Below are 26,286 nucleotides of genomic sequence, written 5' to 3' on the forward strand. Positions count from 1 at the left end.
AGAGAGAGAGAGATTCCTCCCATGTGTCTCTTGCAAATGGGACACGACTGCCACCTACCGACTCCCCTCGCCTGTATTCTGTATGATAGTGGCCTCAGGCGGATTGTGCATAGGATTTCTCTCCCATGACAGACTGTGCTTTGTTTATATTGGGTTATATATAATATATCTATTTGTATTTTAAAAGGCTGTAGGGTACAATAGGAGAAAAAGGCCTATACAATGGTTTTTGGTGAAGATAAGCATAACCACACAGTCACAGAATGGAATAAATGTGATGCTATGACAAGTCTGAAAATCCAGAAGACAGTTTAATATGTGTTATAATCTTTCTTAGGCTTCAGCACTTTAGACCCCATTTATAAATGCTGGCTGTGTGTTATGAATTATGAATCACACTTTGCAGACTTGTAGCATGGCGGCTGACACAGGAGACTTCAGGTCTTCAGAAAGATTATTGCTTGCGAAACATTTATCTCAAGCAACCTGCTGTAAAGCACATATTCTGCTAAACTCAGCTTTATTATACAACATGTATAATGTTGGAGCTAAAACATTATGAATTTGGTGCTGGGAGAGTGAGAACACGTCTCATCTGTGAAGAGGATGCATTCACAGAAAATTTGATAGTTGATGTAAGAAAACATTTGAATGCCAGACCAGAGATCTGTCCATCCCGCTGTCAACATTTGATCTCGTTTCCTTCTGTGCTGAAGGCGTTGCATCATTCATCCGTCTTCATAACTGTCAACCTGCCTGTCTGTGTCTCTGGCATACGGTAGTAAAGAGCACCGCCCTCTTGCTTTCCAGTCGAAGGAGACATCATTAAATAACTCAATGTTTTCTCTCCATTTCTCTCGCCTCACATTTTCCTCTGCTCTGGCCAAACAAGGGATTGAAACCTATTAGCGTGCAAACCCACTAGCCACTCGCCAAGATAGTGGAGCAGTGTTTTTGTTAAATACCCTTTGCATCTACGTCATTTCCATGTCATTCATGTAACTGCTGAGGTCATTTTTGAGTGCTCTCTTCCATGTTACTGTATGCCAGCCTTGCCTAATGGTTTTGATTTAAAGTTTTTACTTTTCCATCAGCCGGGAGTCTGTGGATCTCTGGTGACCACTCCTTACTACTTTGGGTCTTATTTCCTGTGTGGGAACAATCACTGGAGGCCATACCCTTTATCTTGATTTATGTAGCTTTTGAGATCACAGAGGATTTTCTGGTGGAACACTTGCTTCTTGAAAGTGAAGTTTTAGGTTACTGAGATATTGTTGCCAAAATCCATCACCTCTAACGCTATATGTTCCTGTGGTAATTGTAAAATGCATTATTCAACATCGTTTTAGATGACATGTTACATGAATTTACGTTTTTACTGATGTGAGTCCTGAACACTGTTGAAACATCACAGTAAAGATCACTCTGTCCTCGGGGGACATTAAAGAGGTGTGGTGCTGCCATTGTAAATAATGTGACCTTGTTCCCTGAAAGGGCAAGCCACATATAAGACTCACGGGGCCAGTTATTCCTGGAGTGGCAGGGGAGGGTAAAAAACCTTACTTAAGGTAGTGCTTCAGTATAGATTATTGGTTATGCTTTCAGCATCCTCGTAAAAATGAAGACTCCTTGACATTAACAATGTGGATTATAGAGGCAGTGGTGGTGTAGCCTTTAAAATAATAAGTTTTTACCACAGCATGTTCTTTATCATCACTTTACGGAAACCACCCGGAAAAAAAGCTGTCAACAAAAAAGCTTTTGACAGAACGGATGAAAAAGGAGTAAAGTGCCATTCAAAGAAGGCTTAGAGCACACAGATCTTTTCCTTTCCCTGAGAGTATTATGTTGTCAGGGCCTGAATAATACATGTGTTGGGATGCAATTAGATAATGTAATAATCATGTTGGGTATGCCATGTACAGTAGGTCTCACTCAGTGATCAAAAGGAATGTACATACCACACTTAAGTCAAGGCTACTCCACGTTGCTATTTGCTCTGCCAAGATTCCGTTTTAGCTGACAGATTTAAAAATGGGCAGACATTTACACATAGCGTAGGTTTATCAAACCATAAGGAGTGAAGAACATATGCACAAAGCTCCATGTAATGCAAGTTTTATAAAAGTGCTGACAGTGATGCCATGTTACATGGGATATGCATAGGATATACAATCTCGGCTACTTGCTGTGATCTACAAATATAAAATGTAACTGCTGAGAAATTCATCTCACACTATAACATTTGAGTTGTTGTTTTTAGAACACACATTACAATACCCCTCACTCTGTCTTATGTTCTTCACAAAAACAGTTAAATCAGAGACCTAGTAAGAAGGGGGTTATATGGCACCTACAGCTGCCCCTTTTAAAGGAGGCTCTGAATACATTAATAATGTGTGTTTATTTTAAGATCTGGCATTATTTATTCATGATGTTGTTTTGGAGGGTATGAGACATCACTACTGATATCCTGCCGGGCTCAGAAGCAATGCAATAATGTAGTCAGGTGTGTTGTGAGAGGTAAGACGGAGAAGCGAGTCTGTGGGCCTGAGAATGTGTCACGTGTCGCTCGTTTCCATTCTGCTCCATCAGTCTTACTGCCACCTCGGGTTGTGTAGCGTAGGAAGCTATCTCCGTCTACTATTTGATATCCCTCTTTGCTTTATTACCATTTGCCCTGTACTTGCTGTAATTCACATATTTCAACCACAAAATTAATTTAGAATCATTGAGAGAAATTCCACAAACACCTTAGTGACTTAGGTGCATCGATATGTTTGCCCTCCTATTTAATCTCCACTTTGATCAACACTAATATCCAACTGTACTACATATCCAAGGCTTTATTTGGCCCATAGGGCTTGTGATTGAGAAGTAAATTCTTAGTTTCCATTCTAGGCCACTTTTGGCTCTGGCTCTCGATTCACCCCTGTATCTGGAGTAAATTAAAAATAATTCAAAGCATGTTTCACCCTAATAACACTCCACTAAGCAGCTTCAACTGCATAATATAATGGTGAAGGAGACTGGATGACTGGTTATTGGATATTGGCTACAGCTCAAAGCTGTATCAAGAGATGAGAAGGGCCACACTCACTGAAGGATGAATCAGTTGATGATTATTATATAATCAGTATATTACTTATCATATCATGGAGCATCATAATCTGCCAGTGGTGTCCTTTAAAGATTTAATATGTAATATGTCTGCATTAAATGTCTAAAAACGACTATGCCTATGTTATATGTATTTTTAGTTGTGTACTTAAAATATCCCAAATTGTTCCAACAATGTTCAAACCCAAAGAAATCTGTAATTTTAAACAATGACAAGGAGTGTGTTGTCCGATCCAGCTACAACAACGTTACAACATTGTTCAACACGCTCATGAAGTTATTTTTTAGAATGATTATATTGGCCACAGTTAACGGCGCTGGGCTAGCCCAAGATTAACCATGATTCGTTCCTCACATTTAGTTACTAGTCATATTTTTTACATACCGTTTTAAGTGTTACAAGTATTTCTAATGGCTTTTATGAGTAAGGTACACATTTGCAGAGAGAGCCCTCTACCACTGTGCCAGTGTCGTTTAGTGGTGTATTTAAAAATTCAATGAGCCGGTTCAGAACGACAGAAAGGAGAGCAATCTCACCACGTAGATAAATATGTCAGCTATCTAAGAATGAGCACCAATAACTTGGGAAATAAAAACCAACTAATTATCCTTTGAAATATACCACCTAAAAATAGATAAATAAAATAAAATATCTAGATTTTTGTAACATTCTAAAATCTCTGGATGTATAAAAACATCTCTGTAAATGATTGAAGTCAAGCTGTTTGCTTTAATCACATTTCAGATAAGGAGTTAAGCATTATTCTAATTTACAGGGTAAAACTAAATTGCAACTTCTTTCGGTTTTAATTTGAAGGAATTTTACAGTGCTAGGATTATTTGTAATGATAGTTTTGGGGGTAAAATGTGCAGTTGTGACCATGTTGACCCACCTGCAGCCTCATTCCTCAAAAAGGAGAAAAATAAGACATAAAGCAATTTGACCTTAAGAAGGCTCTGAACCCATAATCCAAATAATGTTAATGATTCATGATTTTGGAAGAGCTCAATTTTTTAAAGTATGAACATTCAGAGGAAGCTATGTGACTGTAGATGAAATGTTGCCAGGGATACTGCCATTTGAAACTTTGTCACTGTTTGGCCATATGGTAAAATCCCGCCTGATCAAATATAATCTACAAACTTTCAGGCATTTGGTTGTTAAAATGTGTGGGCATTAAGAAATGATGTATTCCTTTCAGGCTGTGTGCAACTTCTTTTGAGGGACATGGCTAAGTGCCAGTATCACATTTTTGTGATGCAAAGATGATGTAGGCAGTGGAAATATAGTGTGTTAAATTTGATGGAGAGGAAGGCGATAGGGAAAAAGAAAATGCTATGGGTGCTACAGAGCATGATGAAATGTGGTTTAGTACAATTTAGGGTCCATCCCGAATGTGTTTCTAAAGGCTGGTTGCTTGAGCAAGCTTGGTAGTTTTCTTCACTTTACTTTTGCACCATATTCATCCAAAAATGTTGTCTTTCAAATTAATACAATCTCACATCCTGTACGTCCATTTACAGAAAGGTGTGTACTAAACACCAAATATATTAGATAAGAAATTAAGAGACAATGTAGTTCAGCATTTCTTGGCCAAGACTTCCTCATTTTAACACACAATTGAAGTATTTTTTGTTGGCTGAAGATGTGTTCAGGAGACGAGAAGTTTACCCACCAAATCTGATAGTTGTAGGACTTTGGATGGAAGAGACAAACCTGAAGATGATAGATGTGAACATGATCCAAAAGCTCCACATTCCTCCCATAATGAAATGCATATTGCAGAGAAATATCCTTCCATGCTATACTGTAAATGAAGAAAGTATTGAGCACTTGAGAGATTATAATGCTGAAGCTGGAGCCATCCCCAACGCTTTTATTTCAGGAATTAAGCTTGAATTCATTAGTCATTAGTGTTTTCCACAATCACTCATTACACATTTTATATCCCCCAATAAACATTTTTAATGTCCTCTTCTAAAATTGTAGAGCGCTCCCTACACTATCATATTTTTTTTTTTTTTATCTGCCGTTCACCCATATATTACAGTGTAAAATATCACATCCAAATAGTTGTAGGAAAGGATAATTGACAAGAAAGTTGATGTCCTAAACAAGTCAAGTTTACAAAATAATATCACTCTTTTATTATAGTGACAGAAATATGCTTTGGGAAATGAGTGAACCTTAATAGTTTGTTCTCCATTGATCTACCACAATAAAGTCAGATGTTTTAAGTCAAGCATGAAGTTTCATGTGCAGGTGAACGGAAGCCAACAGAATTACACCATGCATAACAAACCACCAAGGATAATGTACAAATGTATGTACAACGTTTGAAATGGGTGAGTATCTATTCATTGTAATTATGATAGTATATAAGCAAGCCATCAATAGATAAAATACAACATGCACTGCAGAGTCAGGAAGTTTACCCAAAAAGAGCCCATTCTGAGTTGCAGCCATGCAACCACATACAGTATGTGTCTTCCTATGGATAGTTCAGCATCAGTATGCTGTACATCTTGTAACAACTCCCCTATTCCTGCTAGAGTTGTCTATTAATGCACAACCATTAAAGGCTTGCTAAGTTTGCCACTGAGAAAATCTTGACTGACAATCAGAGGATAAAGCTTTAAGCAAGACATAAACCTTGTAATCCTGTATCATAGCAGATTTAGACTTGGTGTAACCTCAGTTTCAGCTTGTTTATCTCCTTGGCTGTGTCTCTGTTCATGCAAAACAAGCAATGCTCCAGACAATGGCATACCTATTCACATGTGAGGCAGGGAGCAGATTTGCAGCATCTGGATGTGACGGCCCGATCCTCTCTCACTCTAATCCTCTGTGTGGTTGTGTTTCTGCTCAGACACATACGGGATCGAGTGGGCCATCCATTCACATCCTGTCTGCAATAGGGCAGATAAACAGAGGAAAACAGAGTAAATAGGCACACAATAAATAAGAAACATTATATATAAAATATAATATAATATTTCATTGGCTGTGTTAGCATTTTGTTAGCTGGCAAAAATACACTGTTCACATTTAGCAGGCTGGGGGTTGATTAGCTCTGAAAGTAAGTGTCTCTTCAGGCTGGTATCACGAAAACAGTAAAAAGCATGGGAGCATGAGAGTTCATGAATAGAAAAGATCATTTGATTTTTGCAGCGGCTTCACTTTGGCTATGTGATGTGATTCATACATGCACTCCTTGACCACTGATCATGCTGTATGTCTCCCTATTAGCACTAGCATTTATAAGCAGTATACAAACAATTATACAACAAGTAGATCTGACCAGGCAATCTAATTGGTCCACTAGAAATTGCTCAAATAAGCATGACAGCAAAACCAGAGCCATTTGAGCAAACCAGGCTCATCATTATAAATATTACGCCGCCATTTCCATGTAACAGAGTTGAATTCTAAACCTTTTCATTAATGAAAATAAATCATCAATCACAGTGGAACACACAAAAGCTCTCCAACATAATAATTATATATCGGATTAAACAACGTATTTTCTTTTTTACAATGTTCTGGAGTTAACTGTGACTGGAAATGTTTGGATCACATCAGAAGCTATTTTAAAAATAGCCTGCTACATGTGAAGTTTGCGGACGTACAGAAGCTAAATCTGTCAATGGAAACATTTTTTTCAGCAGATATCTTAGTTATAACAACAATGAGCTAGCAAAGCAGTTTTGTGTTCATTTGTGCTGTATTTATTCAATTTGGAAAATCCCACAATCTCTACAAAGTTAATGTTAGCTTAAGTTGACTGGCTGACTAAACAGGGACCAGAAATTGTCTCTGATGATTGAAGTTCGCAGACGTATAGTGGCTAAATCTATCCATAGAAAAAATATTTTTTTTCAGCCGATATCTTAGTTACAACACAATTGAGCTAGCAAAGCAGTTTTGTGTTTCAATATGTGCAATATTTATTCAGTTTGGGAAATCCCACAATATCTACAAAGCAAACGTTAGCTTAAGTTGGCTGGCTGACTAAACAGGGAGAGACTAGAAATCATCTCTGTTGCTTTATTTATTTATTTTGAGAGTGAATTGCTTGTTGACAGTGATGCGGCCGAAAGCATCACTAAAGTGCCAATAATATGACGTTAAATCACACCCTCTCGTGTAATGTTGCTAAATTAATACATGGTTTATAACACACTATAATGTAGATGTATGCAGATATAAGGACATTATTGGGATTATTATTAAGTGTATGGTATTTACTTGTTCATATACTGCTTATAAATGCTAAACAGGGGGACTTAAAGTAAAGGAAAATGACTGAAATCATAAATGCCAAATACCCTTATTTTCATGGAGAAGCAAAATGCAACTTTAAGGGGGGAATAAATAGCCTAATCAGAGCTTTATTTGGCCACTGCAAGGTATCACCTTGAAAGGTTGGAAGTAATTGAACACCATTAGGATCTTTCCTGATTACCTTAATCATCTTTCTCCTAGAAAGGTCATTTTACAGTCTGGTTAACTACGGACAATAAGAATCAATGACTGGTAAATGATGACATTCATAAGAGCTGCTTGTGGTAATGTCTAATGGGAAAGCTAACACTATTTTAAAGAGATTAGCAAGATGAGGAATAGAATATGGAGCCAGACGTGACACGGCATATCAAACTGTGACCATTAAACACAGAGGATGACTGGAAAGTAATTCACCACCTCTGCTCTTGTCCTAGTTACTAAATGGTCACTTCATGATTACTTTTTCACCTTTTTAACCATTCAAATAAATCTGATAGATCAGATGGTCCCTACTAAGTAATTCCAGTCAATTTGCATCAGTAATATATTTGGTTTGGAAATAGCATAAAAGATGGCTGTCGTCATGTAAAAAGCTTGATGGTCATTTCAGAGGATACATAGAACATTCTAATTCTGTTTTGATACAGCATGACAATCCCTTTATTATATTGACTGTACTTGATTACCTCCTTTAATTAGAATTTCAAGCATAATTTATATGCTAGAACTATGCTAGAAAAGGGTTTTGTTGCATCATTAGTTTTTCACTCTGAGCAAAACTTTAAGCGTTGTACTTGGTGCGTGTCATTCACATACACACATGCAAGCATGCATGCATGCGCGCGCACACACATCACACACACACACACACACACACACACACACACACACACACGCAAAACACCCAATGTACAATCAATCTTCTTCACACATTATATAAAAATTCAATTTTATTCCGTTATTGTTTTGTCATCAAAACTATTTTTCATCTCAGGCTAGACAGGTATGAGGAAAAAATATTTTAGTGATATCCTAGAGTCCAATATATTTGAAGCGTCCTGCTATACATGTCCACACTTAATCAAAACACACCAGTATTTCAGATGGGTGTTCCTTTCATTGTGAGTATACATTACTTCTGCAAATGGACAATCAATATGATGAACTGGAGTCAATACTTAACGGCTGCAGCCAGAAATGTGGTGGGCATTTTGTACGATTTTCCCTATGAAATGCTTTCAGGCATTTATCTGTTAGCTTCAGCTGACAAGCTGCTCCACTGCACCAGATAAAGATGCTGGCTAAAAACAAACAAAAAAATACCACTTGATCTCTGCCACTTGCAGTATTAACGAAAAAAACAATATTAAAAAACTGTATTTCCGTTTGGATCAGGTAGAAAGTGGAGTGGGTAAAATGATTCCTGTGCCAAAGAAAATATATTCATAAGTAGGCTGCACAAAGTCAAAGTGCAAAGCAAACTTTGAGCAGCTTTGGGTGACCTGCAACTTTTTATCAGTCTAAACTGCAGTCTAATTTTCTGCAGTCATGGCATCAAAGTTAACTGCCGTTCAGAGTGAAGAAATATAAAAAAAAAAAAGTATCACACACATTTAAATTACAAAATGTATTACTGTTATTTAACATTCATCACTTGTACTCCAGCAGTAAATGACACCTTCGCAATAAAACTGATTATAAAAGTTTCATTAGGATATATTGCAGGGAGGTGTACTGGATTGCATGAGATGTGGATGCATATATGGCAAGTCAGTGAATTTTGGTATTGGGCCTGTTTGAACAAGGCACAGAGTGACAGCAAAAGAGAAAATACACTAAAAAGCAGCAAAGAAAACAAGACAATAAAAATCACAGAAAATCAAATGATCTTGTTGTCTATGGCTTGCATTTTGCTTAATTAATAAGGCTTGGCAATCTATAATAAACAACATAACCACATACTGGAGGCCAGTTTCTGCTCTATATTTAATCTAAGTGGAGGAGCTCAGACTGACCCTGTGTGGATAGCATTGTGCAAAAGCCCACAGACACCAGTAATAAGCTTCCCTCCAAACACTCCGCCAGAAATTTAAGCCTTGCCCTTTGCCATAATCCCTCCCAGACTCACTACTGGCTGACATGCAGAAGAGTATCTATCCTAACTCAAGTTCCCAAACTGTGCCCTACTGATAATATTCTGGAAGCCAAATGCCAACTGAGCTACCAGTGAACAAAGTGTAAACCCTGTGATATTGCTGTTCCATAATATGCCTTAATTATATTTGACGCATAGAAATCCAGACATTCTACATCAACAAAATCATTGAAATATTACAGAACAGTAACAAAATGGTGCCAAAGTCCAAAAAGCTTCATATTAGCTTTGACTGAACCTTGGAATGCACTTTTACACATAATGAGGATTTTGGATATTTGCTTCACTTACATTGAACAACAACACAATGTATTTGTGGCTAATGTGAACAGGAGGAGCGATTTTAACAACACATTTTCTCTTTCAATGTACATATGGGCATGTGAGTGTTGTTTTAAGACTTGAAAAAAGTAAACCTATCCTTAAAGTGCACTGTATACATTATAAATCCAATGTTTCTGATGTGCATGCCTTATTTTAAAGTTGTAGTCTGTAAGAATTGAATTAGGTTGTTCCTAGTAGCAGCTTTAGCAGTACAATGTAATTGCAGACAGTAGTGGTGGGCAGATTGATCCAAATATCGATAATATCGATACCAACGTTGGTATTGATATTGATCAATACCAGAGTAATGAGATCGATACTTTAGTTTCAGTTTCTCTCCAGTATGCACTTTTGCGGTTTCATCAAAGAGGCGACCTGGCTGTCTGTGTCTGTTTAAGTGCCGCTGCTTTCAAGTGCTGCTCCTGTAACAGCGCGGAACAGGCACACTTTGCTCCTCCTCCCCTCTCTTGTGATTTGATGTTGTACCGTTCAGCCAGCACCACACACACAAGCAGGACAGAGACAGATCAGAAGAATGGCAGAGAGGAAGAGGAGCGCTGTGTGGCTATATTTTCAGGCCAAAAATAAAACAACGGCAAGCTGTATAATTTGTAAAAAGGCTGTAAGATACAGTGTTAACACAACAAATTTATACAAGCATATGAAAATTCTATCCTGGGTTTTACCTTATTAATAATCTAAAGGTAAAATCACAAAAACACTTAAAGGTCATGAGAATTCATTCAGATTTAGCAATTTGATGATGAATCCACCTTAATTATTAAAAAGTATCAGTATCGTATCGGTATCGGCGATACTGTCCCTGTATTTACTTGGTATCGGATAGGGTTCCATGATATTAACAAAATGTGATATTGCAATATCAATTATGAATATTAATATTAATTTTGATATTTTTAAACATATGTAAAATTACAAAAGCCCATGAAAAATTTGCCAAATCTTCTCTGCCAATGCCAGCTTATTCTGCCATTGACTCTCGTGTTTGGTGGATTGGATGATTGAAGTTTGAAGAAACAAGACATATTGGCAATTTAACAATTGATTCCTTTCACAAACAGGAGCCTTAGTAGCGTGTGGAAGAACCATACACAGCCACAACAGCCTGGCACCTCCTCCTCATGCTGGTCACCAGCCTGGTCACACACTGCTGTGGGATGGCATCCCATTCTTCAACCAGCATTTGTCGCGCAATTTAACAATTTATTCCTTTCACAAACAGGAGCCTTAGTAGCGTGTGGAAGAACCATACACAGCCACAACAGCCTGGCACCTGTTTTACTGGTTGTACAGTATAAAATAAATAAATAAAGAGAACAGGACACAACTTTTCTTTCGCTTCTCTGATTTGTTCCATTTTGTTGTCTCTATCTATTTCTACTCTGTTGAAACTTTGCACATACATTTGCACACATGTGGTACGCTACATAGGGTTTGTCACGTAGGGGACCCATGCGCTGACGTGTACTAACATGTGCAAGTGGCACGGTATCTGGCCAATGAAATGATGATCATTATAGCGTTTCAAGCGGGCTCTAAATCGAACACAACTAAGCCACACAGCCAACGGACGGGATGCAGCGCTCCACAAAATAAATAAAATATTGCATACTTGTCGCAACACTTTCGATATAATATTGTGCAACGTGATATCGCGATAACAATATTGAGTCGATATATCATGCACCCCTAGCACCGCATCGATACCTAATTTTGCAGTATCGCACACCACTAGCAGATGGGCCTCTGGGAGGTTATCTCCCAGAGTTTCTTTAAAAAACGAACAGTGTCGACTGTATGACGTCGGTAGCTAGGCAGCTCTCACCTGCGGGATGACTTCACATGTTCCAGTCCACACTGATAGCAGCTAAAAGCTAATACATCCATGAAGCCGAGAGCCATGTGGGGATATGTGCAGCGTGGAGATGATAGAGCCGGGGGAGTCAGTGGCTAGCTTACGTGATCTGATCGTGCTAACACGGTCAACAGTGCTAACACAGCTAGCGGGATTGCTCAACGAGGCTATGGGGAGGAATGATGTTTCCTGCAGTGAAGAATGCGGAAAACATCGCGCCTCCCAGGATCCCTCTGTGAGTTATCCTGCTAGCTGTAGTAATTAGACCCGTTGGCCGTGTTAGCACATAGTGTTAGCAGTCAAGAAGCGGAGCTGTTAGCCAGTACACGCCCAGCCAGGGTAAAGTTAGCTCAATTAGCTGAGCAGCGGCGGGCATCTAACGAATGTGACACAAACGCCCTACTAGCCACTGAGGCAGAATGTGAAATAAACTTGATGAAGTGGAGGCCAAGGAAGAGCGAGCAGCACTGCTTTCCCTTATTTGCCTCACCCGGTAAGGAAAGGGCCGAATGTCCCCAAAATAGAATAGGAAAAGCTGTGTATATGCCATTTTGATGCGAATACATATTAATAAATGTCATTTTGATGTTTGAAAGTCTCTAGGTTTTGACATAAATGCAGCTATAAATGTAATAAAAAAAAATTGTCAAATATTGCATCTGTCGAAAATACGAAATAAAAATATTCTGTAGCCTAATTTGCCGTGAATACTGACGATGTTGTCTTTGCTGTAATCAAATCAGTATATATTTATGTTTAACATGAAGTATACTACTGCTTGAGTGCAGTAATCAATGGGAAACATACATGTGTACAGACAAGGCTAGCAGCAGCAGCGCCGTGTCAGACACGTTTCTGGTGTGTAAAGACATAGAAAAATCCACGCAGTCGCCACGCAGCTGACACGCAACAGAAACGCCATGCTCATGTCAAGCAGCCAGTGTGTAGCCAGCCTAACATTAATAGCTGACAGAAAATGGCTAACAATGCTTACATCTGAACCAACCTGAGCATCAGAATGTGCAGGGAATAAAAACTCAGAGGCCATACTAAATTTACGGCGTTTATTGATAAAATAAAGGGGTGTTGGTGGTACTGCTGCCTTCTCCCAAAGGTAGCGGCAGGAGCCAGCCTGTAGCCCAAGTTGGGAGTGGGTGAGCAGGTCTGGGATGGCAAGTGACGGTCCTATCCCCGAAGCTCTCCATGGACGCTGTGCAACGGCATATGTAACGGCGCTGCTTCTAGCATGGCTATAATTTCCTGAATGCTCGTCCCGAAAAGCGACTCCATGGAGAGAGGATGGTTCATTACAGGGAGGACAGACCGAGCCAGAGGTGTCTGTGTCCCGTCTCCCACCTGATCTGAACACATAGACCTGCCGCAGTCAATGGCAAAGGTTGACATGTTATCTCAGCCGGCATCAGTTCGGTCCTCTTATGGGTATGGGAGTTTAGTTTTTTGTTTATTATTCTTTGGACTCTAAGTTGAGTAGTGTTCTCTCTCTGTCTGTTGGTCCGCCATTGTTAGTCAGCAGTAATGAAATGTAGGTGCCCGGCCCAATTAACGTAGGCTACTGTTTCTTTGCATCATTCCTTCTCAGAATTTCCGAATTTCCGAATACAATGGAACGCAGCATAACTGGCACTGACAAGCTCCACCTGGGCAGACGGGTTGAATTTAGGGCAGGAATGTCGCACCAGACGCACAGATTGTATTACTTGGTGAAGCAGCAAATACAAGCGCTTTCATCAGTGGGTCAAATGGTCAATCGCCATTGTTATAACTCACTCTTTCATAGATAGGAATTAACAGACAATTAACTAGATGAACATATTACGGGCTACAACTTACTAATAACGCTTATAGCCAAACTTAAACACTCCGCACCCATCCACTATTTACTTTGTTTCAAGATAATTGTTTTGTGGAACATCTGTTTCTTTAGTTCTGGCCTAAGCACAAACCTCAACTATAACAATAATAACACCACATGCATGCTTAACAATCAGTGTCTTTGCATTTACATCAACCCGTTTACTGCAATCACCCAGATTAAAGTTATTATTTGAAGCATTTGTATCATTTCCAGTTACCCGATTTCCACTTGATATGAGTTTGCATTGGTAGTTTTACAATTGGGTTAACATCCAGAATTACATAATAGCCTACAGCAACAACCCACAAAATACAATCAGGGAGATCATGGGGCATCACTGTTTTGTTTTTACAGGCTTTACATGTCTTCCACTCCCAGTTAAGCCAAGCAGGCATGTGGCTACAGAATCACCTCTTTACATTTAGCACTACTTTATCCCCAGAGTGAATTGGAGGCAGAGAAGTGGTACATGCACAGACTGAAAATGCCAAAACAATCAATGTTTAAGATCAAGGTTTACACATCCCTGACACACTGATGAGTAATTCAGCTCTGCTGTTCAGTGGTTATTGTTTCTCTTAATTTGAAGCTTATAGTTCACTTCGCTCTCTGAGTGACAGTTGGACTATTTTGACCTAAAGTGGAACGGGTTTAATCTTGTGAGTGAGTAGTAATGGGTGCAGATCTCTCAGTCAGTCAATATCAGTATCAGCAAACAGGGTCTTGCTAACATTATAAATCACAGCATGATTTTCTTTTAACCAATACAACAGAGAAAGACAATTTTCTTATGCACAATTCTGCTCTGTGTTAAAACTAATTTGTAGTTGTTTGACCAATCAAAAGTCCAAAGCCCAAAGATATTAATTTAAAATTGTTAATTATGTCTCTGTCGATCGACAAAACGATTCATCGCCTTTTTGTTCCAGCCCTATTTGGCAGTACTACAAGGTACATACACATGCACATATCATGCATATCATTAGCAGCAATCCTGTGCCCATGAAAAAAAAATTGTCAACTTTCTTCTGAACCAAAGACTCCAGAAGAACACTGAAAGGCTCAAAACAAAAGAAACTCTTGTGAAGTGTATTTTCTGCAAGAGTTGTCCATGATATGCGGAGGTCTTCCTTCCTGAAAATCTATAGCTGAACCCTCAACACTCTTTTTAAAAAAGCCCTTTGGACTATGTGTCACAACACATCTTTTTTTTTTTATATTTTTCTTTGTCTCCCTCTGCAGATTGATGGCCTGGTGACTCCACGGGGTAGAGCGTAAAATTAATCAAAAAGACAAGTCACCACCATGTCCAGATCCCAGCTGTGTAGCAACAAATATGACTATGGCTAGAGCTGTTTACATGTGAAGAATACATGCCAGCTGATCAGTGACAGCATCTCTGTCATGGACCACTTTCCTTTACCTTACAGATCAATTTCACAATTGGACACAAGTCCAGCCGTTAACAACAGAAGGAAGCCAAATTTGCATTAACATTTTTTATGTATTATGTCGAAACAAGCTACTTAAAGCCCTGGAATACATCTGAAAAAAGAAAACAGATTACAAAAACCCATATATAATATCTCAGCCTAAGTGCTATCCAAGTCTGTGTGAAGTGTTGGGTGAAAAAAAGAAAATAAATTACTGTCACTTTGCATTCATCTCTTATGTTCATGCCGTGCCAATGTGTGTCCCAGTGCTCATCTCTGTGGCCCATAAGACAGAGAACACATCATAGACATGCAGCTTGAATATGCTACCTCTGCAGTCTGCCAAAACTATTAAAATTATTGTACCTCTAATGAATAATTTCTGCGACTTTGTTCAGTGAAACAGCACTTTACCACACTTTACCAAACACTGAGTGTGCACACATGAGATCACATTAAACACTGGATTATAATTATGTTTACATATAGTCTGTACCCACAGTTCACAGACAATGATGACCTATTACATGTACATGTGCATAGACTCAGAAACTCAACATGGAATACCTTGAAACCTTCAATCAAATACATAAGCAAGCAGGTAACTGATACAGAGTACACACAGGTGAGCAGGATGATGCTCATAACTTGAGATAGTGCAGTGATTACGGTTTTGCAAATACCTGGCTAATCCCAATGAAAATACAAGCATATTCCCGAAGCCGCCTACACATGATAAGCGATTTGCTCTCTGCGCACCGCTAGGTAGGGCGCAGAGCAAAGCGCAGAGAGCAAAGCGCAGCGCAGGTATTCATCATAGAGGGTGGCAAGAAAGCTATTTCCCATTGCTAGGTAACGACAGCTGTTATTTCATTAGTTGCGCTTTCGAAAGGTCAGTGGCATCTAGGTCAAAGTTGAAATAATTTGAACTTTGAGCGCAGCACAAAGCGGCAGATCCAAGTCGTGCACTGCTCTCCCCATAGGAAATCAATGGAACGGCCAGCGCAAAGCGGTTTATTATGTGTAGGCGGCTTAAGGGAGTGCCTGTGATTTTCCCGGGGCAGGCAGTGGGATCAGCACCATTGATAGCACTTATGACAGAAACCATTGTGAGCATATTGAAAGTATTTGTACTAAGTCATGCTGTTTAGTAGAACTATTATTACCAATGGTGTGAACTTGTGCATCTCTAATTCAGTTTTAAAGCCATAACCATGACTGCTTCAATTCAAAGTCATTGTTATTCTGAGGAACTTATAATGTATCTACTTGCTGTATATTTCTACTGCAATTACTTTTTGTATTTTCTGCTTCATGTATTCTCTTCCTCATACTGTATAATGCTTACATTGATGTGGGTGGACAGGACTAATTAGAGGACATTATCTACTGCTGTTCTATTGTGTTTTACGTTTGTCCTTGCTGACAAACCTCATGTTGCACTCAGAAGCATAACAGCTGAAACATTAATGAGAGCTTTGCACAATAAAAAAAAAAAATCTATACTTAACTAAACTATTTTTTATTTAAGCACATTATATACAATGGTTATAATATTCTGAGGGTAATGTTTCTTAAAATAGTGCAACGTTATTGTAGAACTATAATCAGAAAATGTTGCAGTGTTATATTAAATGCAGCCAGAAATGAATGCAAGGGGGACATTAATGAACACAGTTGTCTCAGTCAGGTTTCAGTAGGTGACAGTAGGTGAGTCAAACCTTTTCCTCTCACTGACTCACTCACACACACACACACACACACACACACACACACACACACACACACACACACACACACACACACACACACACACACACACACAAACACACACATATGCTTCAAAAAGTGATGTATACTTAGGAAAGCAGATTTGTTTAATACTAGCTATTGTTCCACACAGCTGCAGCCATGCAGGGTTTTATCTAAAGCAAAGCAGTGCAGACAGATTTGCCAAATCACAAGCTGAATCACAACAGAAGCCCTGTAGCCCTTCCCTTACAAGAATCCAGCAGCATGCAATAACAACACAGCCTCCATATTTAATCTCCAATGTGCATGGGAACTACTGTTTTTTAGATTAGTGAGTAAGTAATATTCTTACATTACAGTAGAACACTTCATAAGTAGGTTCATGGTGCATGGTGTACAAACATACAGTGTATCATGGGTTTTCAGTCTTCACCTGTTTGTGGGTCCAATAATTCTTCCGGTCCAACTAGTAAAAGCTGTAAAATTGAAAAATGTGAGGCCTAGTTTTTATTCTATGCCTGGTGGGAGCTCCATGTAGACTGTCATTATATGTACATTTTATGTTTTCATTCAATGTAAAATTAAACATCAAACACATTATTCTTACTATAAGCCATAAAATGACCTCTCATAAGGTCCTAAACCCTATGTGTAGTTTCACATAAAGGCCATTTTGAAATAAAAAATGAAGTCTGTTATTATGAAAATATCATATTCATATTTTACACAATGTAAAAATGGCTGATGGACGAGATTAACCATTTTCTCATGTTTGTTTTCCCTCAAACATAATGTGCATTAAATGTCAAGACACAACAAAGGCCAACTGAATTTTAACTTATTAACTGTGTAAGTGTGTCTGTGTTCTCTTGTGGCAGTAGCTAGATACAGGGTGCACAGTTAGTGATGCAGCAACATGCCCCTTATTCTTTCTGGTCAAAATGACATTCATTTTAATGTCTTGGTTTTCAGCTAAAGAAGGATTATGGGTAATTTATGTTGAGGAATAGATTGCATAAGTTCTTGAGGTTGGTGTTTTCTTACCCCCCTGACTTTTTTCTACTTTGACTACTTCATGGGTCACCAATTTTCAAGCATATTGACTTAATCTTCTATTTTCACTTATTCTTCTATGGAATTACAATCTACCACTGTACCATTATAGTAAATTAAAGTAAATCATAATTTATTATATGCTGGAATTCTTTTTTTTTTTGGCAGCTTTGGGACATGCAGCCAGATGTAAACAGAATATTGACATATTATCTACTTATATGAGTAATTGGTGAACATGTTAGCAAACAGTTGCCTATTTACACTTCAGCCTTACACACCTGCCCATGGTGCGATGCACCATGAAAGGCAGTGTACCCCAAAGCCCCCCTTTGGCGATGGGCTCAAATGGGATTGAACTAAAGGAGTAAAATTGTGGGTTTCACACTAAACAAATCTGTGGAGCGGACTGAGGGGAACTGGAGGGACAGGTAGTAGTTCAGGGTCATCAGTATGAGTTAAACTCTCACATTACACAGTCATCTAACCCATTGTAAATATAAATATTTTGATTACAGTTTTAATATGGAAGCCCATTTCCACCAGTAAAAGAACACAGCAACAAATCAAAAATTAGACTTAATAAAAAGCCAAAGAAAATTAACTTAAAGGTGAAGTCATAATTAGGAGATTGAAAGTTTAAAATTTCATATTTTGAACTACAATGAACTACACAACTATTTTATTTTTATTTTACTGGCATCCCTGCTTTAAACACATAGAGAACCTGTGATGCAGGAAAATACAGATCATACAATAAAACATGTTATTAAATGACCTTGTGATGATGATGTCATGAACATGTCATCATAGTTTGACTTTATTATTACATGAATATCTGAAGAACACACACCATAAAGAGGCTAGACACCGTTGAGTGTGTCCTTTGAGATGTCTCCTTCAGTTTTAGAATCCAAATAGATATGTTCATCGGATATCGCCTCTCCCCCTAGGTGAACATCAACATATGGCTGAATTACGTGCTACATTACTCCTTAATATCTCCAGTTGCCTGCTCATGTCTATGCCTAATGCATAAACCTTTTGAAAATAACCTGATGTAGAATTGATGTGCTTTGCTGCCCCTTACACTCTCTTTCTCTCTCTCTCAAGGATGCTCCTTCGCTTAGAATCAAAACCTCAAGAGAGACACATCATGGATGATAATGGTTAACTCGAGTGTAAACACTTATTCATATCTTGTACAACAAAGTTGGCCAGCCGATTATCAATACATGGTGTGGGCGAAAACTCCACAGACATCTTCCTGAGGGGCCAGAGACTTGTGAGTAACAGGTAGAGCAAATCGATACCACCAAATGGCAGCTTGCAGATCCCACATAATTAGACCGAGACACAGGGAGAAGAAGAGAGCTCCACTCGCACAGAGAGATGAACATTAAACAAGTGTTTTCAGCCTGCCTCTTACCATGTTTAGCCAACAATCATTCCCTTCCTATTGACTGGCAAAGCTACTCTCCCTCTAAGTGTGGATTGACTGGCAATTGGAGAAGGTCCAAGGTATACCTAAACAAAGCAGCTGAAAGGCAGCAAACAGCAGAGGTGTAGCATGGAATGCTAATGAACGCTATCATCTATTCCACTCTCTGCTTTTATCTGTGTCGAGTGATTTAGAATCTCTGGGCATACTGGACGCTGAGACAACTGCATGCCAACACCTCTGTGTTTTTTCTGCTTGTCCTGTCACTGACCGCTGGATACTGTCACATAAAACTATATGATAGACACACACATCTAAATAATAAACGTAGAAACAACGTTGTTTGAGGCAAATAAGTTACTGTTGGTAAAATAAATAAAAAACACTTTGTTCTCTGTTTGATTTTACAGTTTTTCTTGGTTGTTTACACACATTTTCTGAAAGCATGCCTCATACTCTCAGAACTCTACACACAAATCAAAAAACACACAATGGGCAAAACCCCTCAATTATCCTGCAAAATGAAACTTTACATTCAAAACAATGTTATTTATTCTCAAAATGGTATTGAATAGAGATTTATAAGACATTTATAAGAACCAGTTGAACACTGATGTGCTCAATGTAAAACACTATGATGAATGGAAAACACCATTCATCATAATGACTTACAGTTTTTTACAATTGCTTACACACTAAAATTAAAATTTTCCCACAATTAGCAAAACCTTACACTCAAGGAGCAAAACACTGGCCTAGATTTGCACAACTGTAAGCACATTGTCAGCTTCACACTTTTTGCAAAACATCACACACAGTGATTTGCAAAACACTAAACACACTTGTATGCATTTGACACATAAATTTATCATGATGTCATTTCCTTGCAATTTCAAAGCAAAGGCATTCAAATGAACACACCCATGAACCAATTGGTTAAACCAGCCACCAGGTATGAAAACACATGATTGCTTACAGTTTTTTACGATTGTTTTCACACTAAAATAAAAAATTTCACACAATTTGCAAAATTCTACTCCAATGAGCAAAACACCTCCACAGATTTGCACAACATTACACACAATGTCTGCTTCACCCTTTTTGCAAAACATTACACACAGTGATTTGTAAAACTCTACACACATTTTCACACCTTAGACACAGATAAGGATTGTGAGGTTACTTCCTTGTCATTACAAAGCACCGGATTGCCAATTACCACACTAATGAACAAATTGGATATACACATCTACCAGGTGTGGAAGCACACGTGCTAATTTGAAAACGCAGCACTCAGGTGTGCTATAAAAGGCAGCAGGTGAGTTCACCTGTCTTCAACAAAAATGGAAGGAGTTAGAAGAAGAAGAAGAGTGAGAATGAGAGGGGAGCTCAAAGAGGAGATGAAGGTGGGGGAAGAGGAGAAGGAGGTAGGGAAGAGGAGAAGGAGGTAGAGGAAGAGGCCTAGGTAGGGAAGAGGAGAAGGAGGAAGAGGAGAAAGAGGTAGAGGAAGAGGCCTAGGTAGAGGAAGAGGAGAAGGAGGAAGAGGAGAAAGAGGTAGAGGAAGAGGCCTAGGTAGAGGAAGGGAGAAGGAGGAAGAGGAGAAAGAGGTAAGGAAGACGCCTAGGTAGAGGAAGAGAAGCACCGAAACAAAGAAGACAAGGACCAAATTTGACTCGAGAAATCCCGAACACTTATTGACCATGTTATCAACCATGGACTGACACTGATGGAAGCTGGACAAAGAGTTCAACCAAATCTCAGCAGAAATACTGTTGCGTCAGTAATTCGGACATTTCATCGAGAAAACAGGTAAGCTAACCACACAGTATAAATTGAAACTGAAGCTTATATAATCAATATTGTTTACTGTGACATTTGACTGTAGGCTGTCATATATTTATAAATGTATTTATTTATTTTTCTTATTTTTTTTTTACATAGGATTGAGGGTTGAGGACACCAAGGTGGAAGGGGCCCTATGTTTACTCGTGCACAAGAGGCCGCAATTGTGAACATGGTTTTGGCCAATACTTGTATCAGGCTACGAGAAATCCAAGCCAATATCATCAATGATGACAATATTTTCAATAACATCCAACGAGTCTCTCTGTCAACATTAGGTCGAATCCTAAAGAAAAATCAAATATACATGAAGCAACTGTATCGGGTACCATTTGACAGAAATTCAGAGAGAGTGAAACATCTGCGCAATGAGTATGTGGAGGTATGCATTGTTCATCTGACTATGGTGTGGTATCATGCACTGCTCATAATGTTCGGTCACAAAAAATATACTGTGCTATAGATATTGAATAGCATCCTATTTTCTTGTGTTTCAGAGAGTCTTGCAAATGGATGCTGCTGAAATTCAACATGAATTTATATATGTGGATGAGGCTGGATTTAACCTTGCAAAAACAAGAAGAAGAGGGAGAAATGTAATAAGGCACAGGGCAATCACTAATGTGCCAGGGCAACGAGGGGGTAACATCACCCTGCTCGCTGCTATCACACAAAATGGGGTCCTCCACCACCATGCAAATCTGGGACCCTATAATGCAAATCTGATACTTGCATTTCTTGACCGATTGCTTGAGATTGTCACCGCATTACACCAAGTGGACCAGATGCGGTACATTGTCGTTTGGTACAATGTCCCATTCCATCGGGCTGCTCTGGTCCAGAACTGGTTCCATGATCACCCTGATTTTGAAGTTTTATATCTTCCCCCATACTCCCCCTTCCTGAATCCTATAGAAGAATTTTTTTCAGCGTGGCGGTGGAAGGTATATGACCTGTGGCCTTATGACCGTTTGCCCCTCATTCAGGCCATGGAACAGGCATGTGATCTTACTGAAGCAGCTTCAGTGCAGGGGTGGATTCGTCACACAAGGCGATTCTTCCAACGGTGCCTTGCCAATGAAGACATAGCCTGTGATGTGGATGAAATTTTATGGCCTGATCCAGCCAGACGGAGAGACGAATAGTTACAGTATTCTTGTTGCTTTTACTGTAGCTTTCTTTCATTTCTGTTTACTTTTACTTTACTTTTCTTCAGAGTCAAAGTGTATGTACTGTAATTCATGCAGTAATTTTTATTTGTCTACAGATTTTATTTGTTTACAGTAATTGATATCATTGTTGTTTGATGACTGAAACTGATTATGGTAGAAATACTGTAAGTATTGAAATAAATACTTGAAATATTCAGTCTGCAGCATCAAGTGTTGTGCAGTGCTTGGTAAGGTTATAGTTGGCCTACAGTATTTGTGTACATTCTCCTTAGATCTCAAAACAAATCATGAATGATGTTCTGAGTTTCTCACTATTTTTTGTCACCTAAATTATCTCTTACATAAGAATGTGTGGCCAAAAATCTAATTGCCTACTTTTTTTTTTTACAAATGTGTTTTTTATTTATCACAGCAGTGTGAAACTGGCTGCAATAGTGTATGATCATTGACAACTGTGTTGGTTAAAATGAAAACTAATAGCATTTTTACAAATATGTGTATATGTTTTGACTGAAGTGTGTATTTTTTGACTGAAGTGTTTCATTTTGCAAACAATCTAGGAATTTTGCAAATTGATTGTGGTGTTTGGATAATTGTGATTATATTTTGACAAAAAGAACCCGGTTTTCAAAATTGTGTGTAAACAATTGAAAAAAACTGTAATTGTAGACACACCAATCAGGTTTAAGCACTATATAACATGCAGCAGGTAAGTTCACCTAGCCTCGTGAGACCGTCCTGATCTCGTGAGCTCCAGTTTTCCACTCGCAGATCAGTCTGGCATCTTGAGATAGAGAAAATTTGGAGCCGTTAGCCAAACGAACGGGCCAATCAGCGTTGGTTTTGAGGTGGGTTAGGTGGTGATAGACAGATGGTTTATCCAATCAGCTAACCAGTATTTTCAGACAGCGGTAGCCCTAATTCTGTTAGCTTTTCGCTAATGCTTTTTTTCTCTTGGATCCTTCTTTTGGAATATGGAGCGGGAACCTGAAATGGTGCCTTTTATTCCTAAATTCTCGTTACACAATGGCAAATATCCTTTACCGACATGTTGCTTGCATGCTGAGCTAACGAGCTATGCTTTGCCTGCAGCAGCAGGGGCGGGCTTGTGGTTGTATTTTCATACGCTTCGTGGATCTGATTGGTTGATTTGGCCCGTCTATCACCAACATAGGTGATAGACAGATGGTTCATCCAATCAGCTAACCAGTATTTCCGCCCCTTCCCAAAAGTTCTGCAACAGAAGGTTCCCAGATGGATATGCCGAGCAAATGCGAAGCAATCCATCTGGCGGAGTCAGGTTAAAATTCACCTGCCTTCAGCCGAAATGGAAGGTGTCAGAAGAAGAAGGCTGAGAGTGAGAGGGAGAATCCACAGAGGAGGAGGAGAAGGAGGTAGGGGAAGAGGAAGAGGCCCAGCCAGAGGTAGAGGCCAAGGTGGAGGTAGAGGAAGAGGGAGAGGAAGACCTGAAGCCGGAGATTATGCTGAAAGAAGAAGAGGACCACATTTATCAAATGAAAGTCGCGCAACACTAATGGACCATGTTGTGAACCACGATTGACGCTGAGGGAGGCTGGACTAAGAGTTCAGCCAAATCTTAGTGGATATACAGTGGCATCTGTCATAAGGACATTTCAACAAGGAAACAGGTAAAAGAAAATCTGTCTACAGTTACAGTAATCAGCTGCTCATTGTATGCACCATATCAGCACTTTTGACACCCCTCCCTGTGACATTTGAGGATTGAGGGTCGAGAACGGCAAGGAGGAAGGGGGCCCATATTCACGCAAGGGTTTACAATCTTCGGCCCCAGGCTCAGGTATCCCTCAGTGAGGCCATGGAGGACGCCTGTGACCAAGTCAACGCCGCAGCTGTGCAAGGATGGATTCGACATTCAAGACGGTTGTCTTGCCAAGGAGGATATCGCCTGTGATGATGAAATTCTCTGGTCAGATCTAGCTAGGCGAAGAGATAATGTCTAGTATTTTCTGTATTTTTTCAGATCTTTTTTTTTTTTTGTCTGTTTTTTCTGTGATTGTAACCTGTACTGGATACAATATTTTAGGTTTGTCTGTTGTTTGTGGAGCTAACCGTGTTATGCACACTACTGTATAGTAGCATGACAACTGGGACATGTTGTGATTCTCCATGTTGACATGTTGACTGATTTGGGTATATGGATAGAAATAAATTATATTTTCCTCAGTCTGCAGCATTGGTCTTGTGTAGTGTTTGGTGAACTTATTGTATATTTTCACTTTCTCTGTGTACTTCATTTACAGTACTCTAATCACTGAGAAGTAGAATTGCTAAACGTGTTTTAGGTTAGCAACAACAGTGTGTATTTGGTTCAAACATAATTAAGTCAAATGAAACGTGTGTGTTTCATATGGTAACAAAATATGTTTTTTCTAAATACGCGTATAGTTTTTGCAAGAGTGTTTCATTTTGCAAAGGGTCTGAGGTGTTCTGCTGATTGGGTGTGTGGTTGTGCTAATTGTGTGTAGTGTTTTGAAAAAGACTGTCCCTGTTTTCAAAATTGTGCTTAAGCAATTGAAAAAAACTGTAAGCCTTTTTTTGTTCAGTGTTACACTTACTACATACACATACAGTGGTCTACATACAAAAACAGAATAAAAATGTACTAAAAAAAACACCATGCTGCATCCTCTCTTCTGTTTCGGTCTGGCCACAGCACCTCATCCACATCACAAGCAATGATGTCCCTGGCCAAGCAGCGGGGGAAATATTACCTAGCATGGCGAATCCAGCCATGAAAAGCATCAACTGCTATATCTCCACATGCGTCTTCCATAGCTTGGAGAAGGGGTATACACGTTTGTGGATTTCGGTCATACACTTTCCATTTCCAGGCAGAAAAAAATTTCCAAAACAGAAGAGCTCACCTGTTGCCCTTTTATGCTTAAACTCTGATTGTTAATTGTAAAACTGTGTGACAGTTGTTTGCCCATGTGATGACTCAGTGTGCATATTTGAATGGCAGTGTGTTCCTTGTGAAAACAAGAGATTTTCTTCATGAAAATCGTGCCAAATGCATGTGTGTAGTGTTTTGAAAAAAGTGTGTTTTAGAACTGCAATTTGAGTGTAAAGCAGGAATTGTGCTTGTAGTTTAGCAGAATTGGTTCAGGGGGTTGGTGCATGAGTTACATGTTGTGGTCATTGTGTCTCAACAGACTGGTCTCACTGAATTCCGTAAAATGGGCACGGACTGGTAACAGTTCATTCCGTGGTGGTGGTACGGAATGTGTGAAAATTCCGTGTGGCCACCACGGAAAACAATGCCAATGTAAAGTCAATGAGAAGATGACGTAGCACGGTAGTGAGCAGTATGTAACGCCGGAATTCCGCATCAGGACGTTGGTTGGGGTGGTGGATGGGTAAAACACAGGACTATCACCCAGGAGACCGGAGTTCACGTACCGTGTGTGGCATTTGTCAGTTGTGGGGTTTTTTGGTTGTTTTTTTATAAGCATGATCCGCGTGTGTAACAGAACCGTAAGCCCACCCACGACCTTTTCCTGAACCCAACTGCTCCGTTCTTCTTGCGTGTCACGTAAGCCCGTGTTTCTTTTTCGGCAATCCGTGTTCATTTCACGGAATTCTTCCGTGAGCCCATCACGGAATTTGACGATCCGTTGGCGATCCGTGTTCATTTAACGGAATTATTCCATGGCAGTTTAACTGATTTTGTTGCAATTCCGTGAAACTGCCACGGATTTAGAGTTAAGGGCCCGTGTTCATTTTACGGAATTCTGTGAGATCAGGTTGGCGAGTGCTATGTTTAACCTTATATGCACTTTAATGACTTTTCTATTACAAAAGCAGTCATCTTTGCTTGTTTGAATAAAATAATCTGTTCGGACTCAATAGCAGACAGAATGACATCTTTAGATGGTTATTTCTAAGGTGCAATGAAGGGGATGAATCAAACAA

At 39.2% G+C, this 26,286-nt stretch overlaps 1 protein-coding gene across 2 annotated transcripts in view; it reads right to left on the minus strand.

Annotated features, from left to right (window-relative positions):
* The window catches only part of LOC120564736 (leucine-rich repeat-containing protein 4C-like), a 129,388-nt gene that overhangs the window by 53,219 nt on the left and 49,883 nt on the right, over positions 1–26,286 (minus strand). For both annotated transcript variants that reach the window (XM_039809943.1, XM_039809945.1), the window contains exon 2: positions 5,892–6,030. The gene's annotated coding sequence lies outside the window, so the exon portion shown is untranslated. The remainder of the gene's footprint in view (positions 1–5,891; positions 6,031–26,286) is intronic.

Source organism: Perca fluviatilis, chromosome 8 (genome assembly GCF_010015445.1).
Source record: "Perca fluviatilis chromosome 8, GENO_Pfluv_1.0, whole genome shotgun sequence".
In the NCBI taxonomy this organism is placed as follows: domain Eukaryota; kingdom Metazoa; phylum Chordata; class Actinopteri; order Perciformes; family Percidae; genus Perca; species Perca fluviatilis.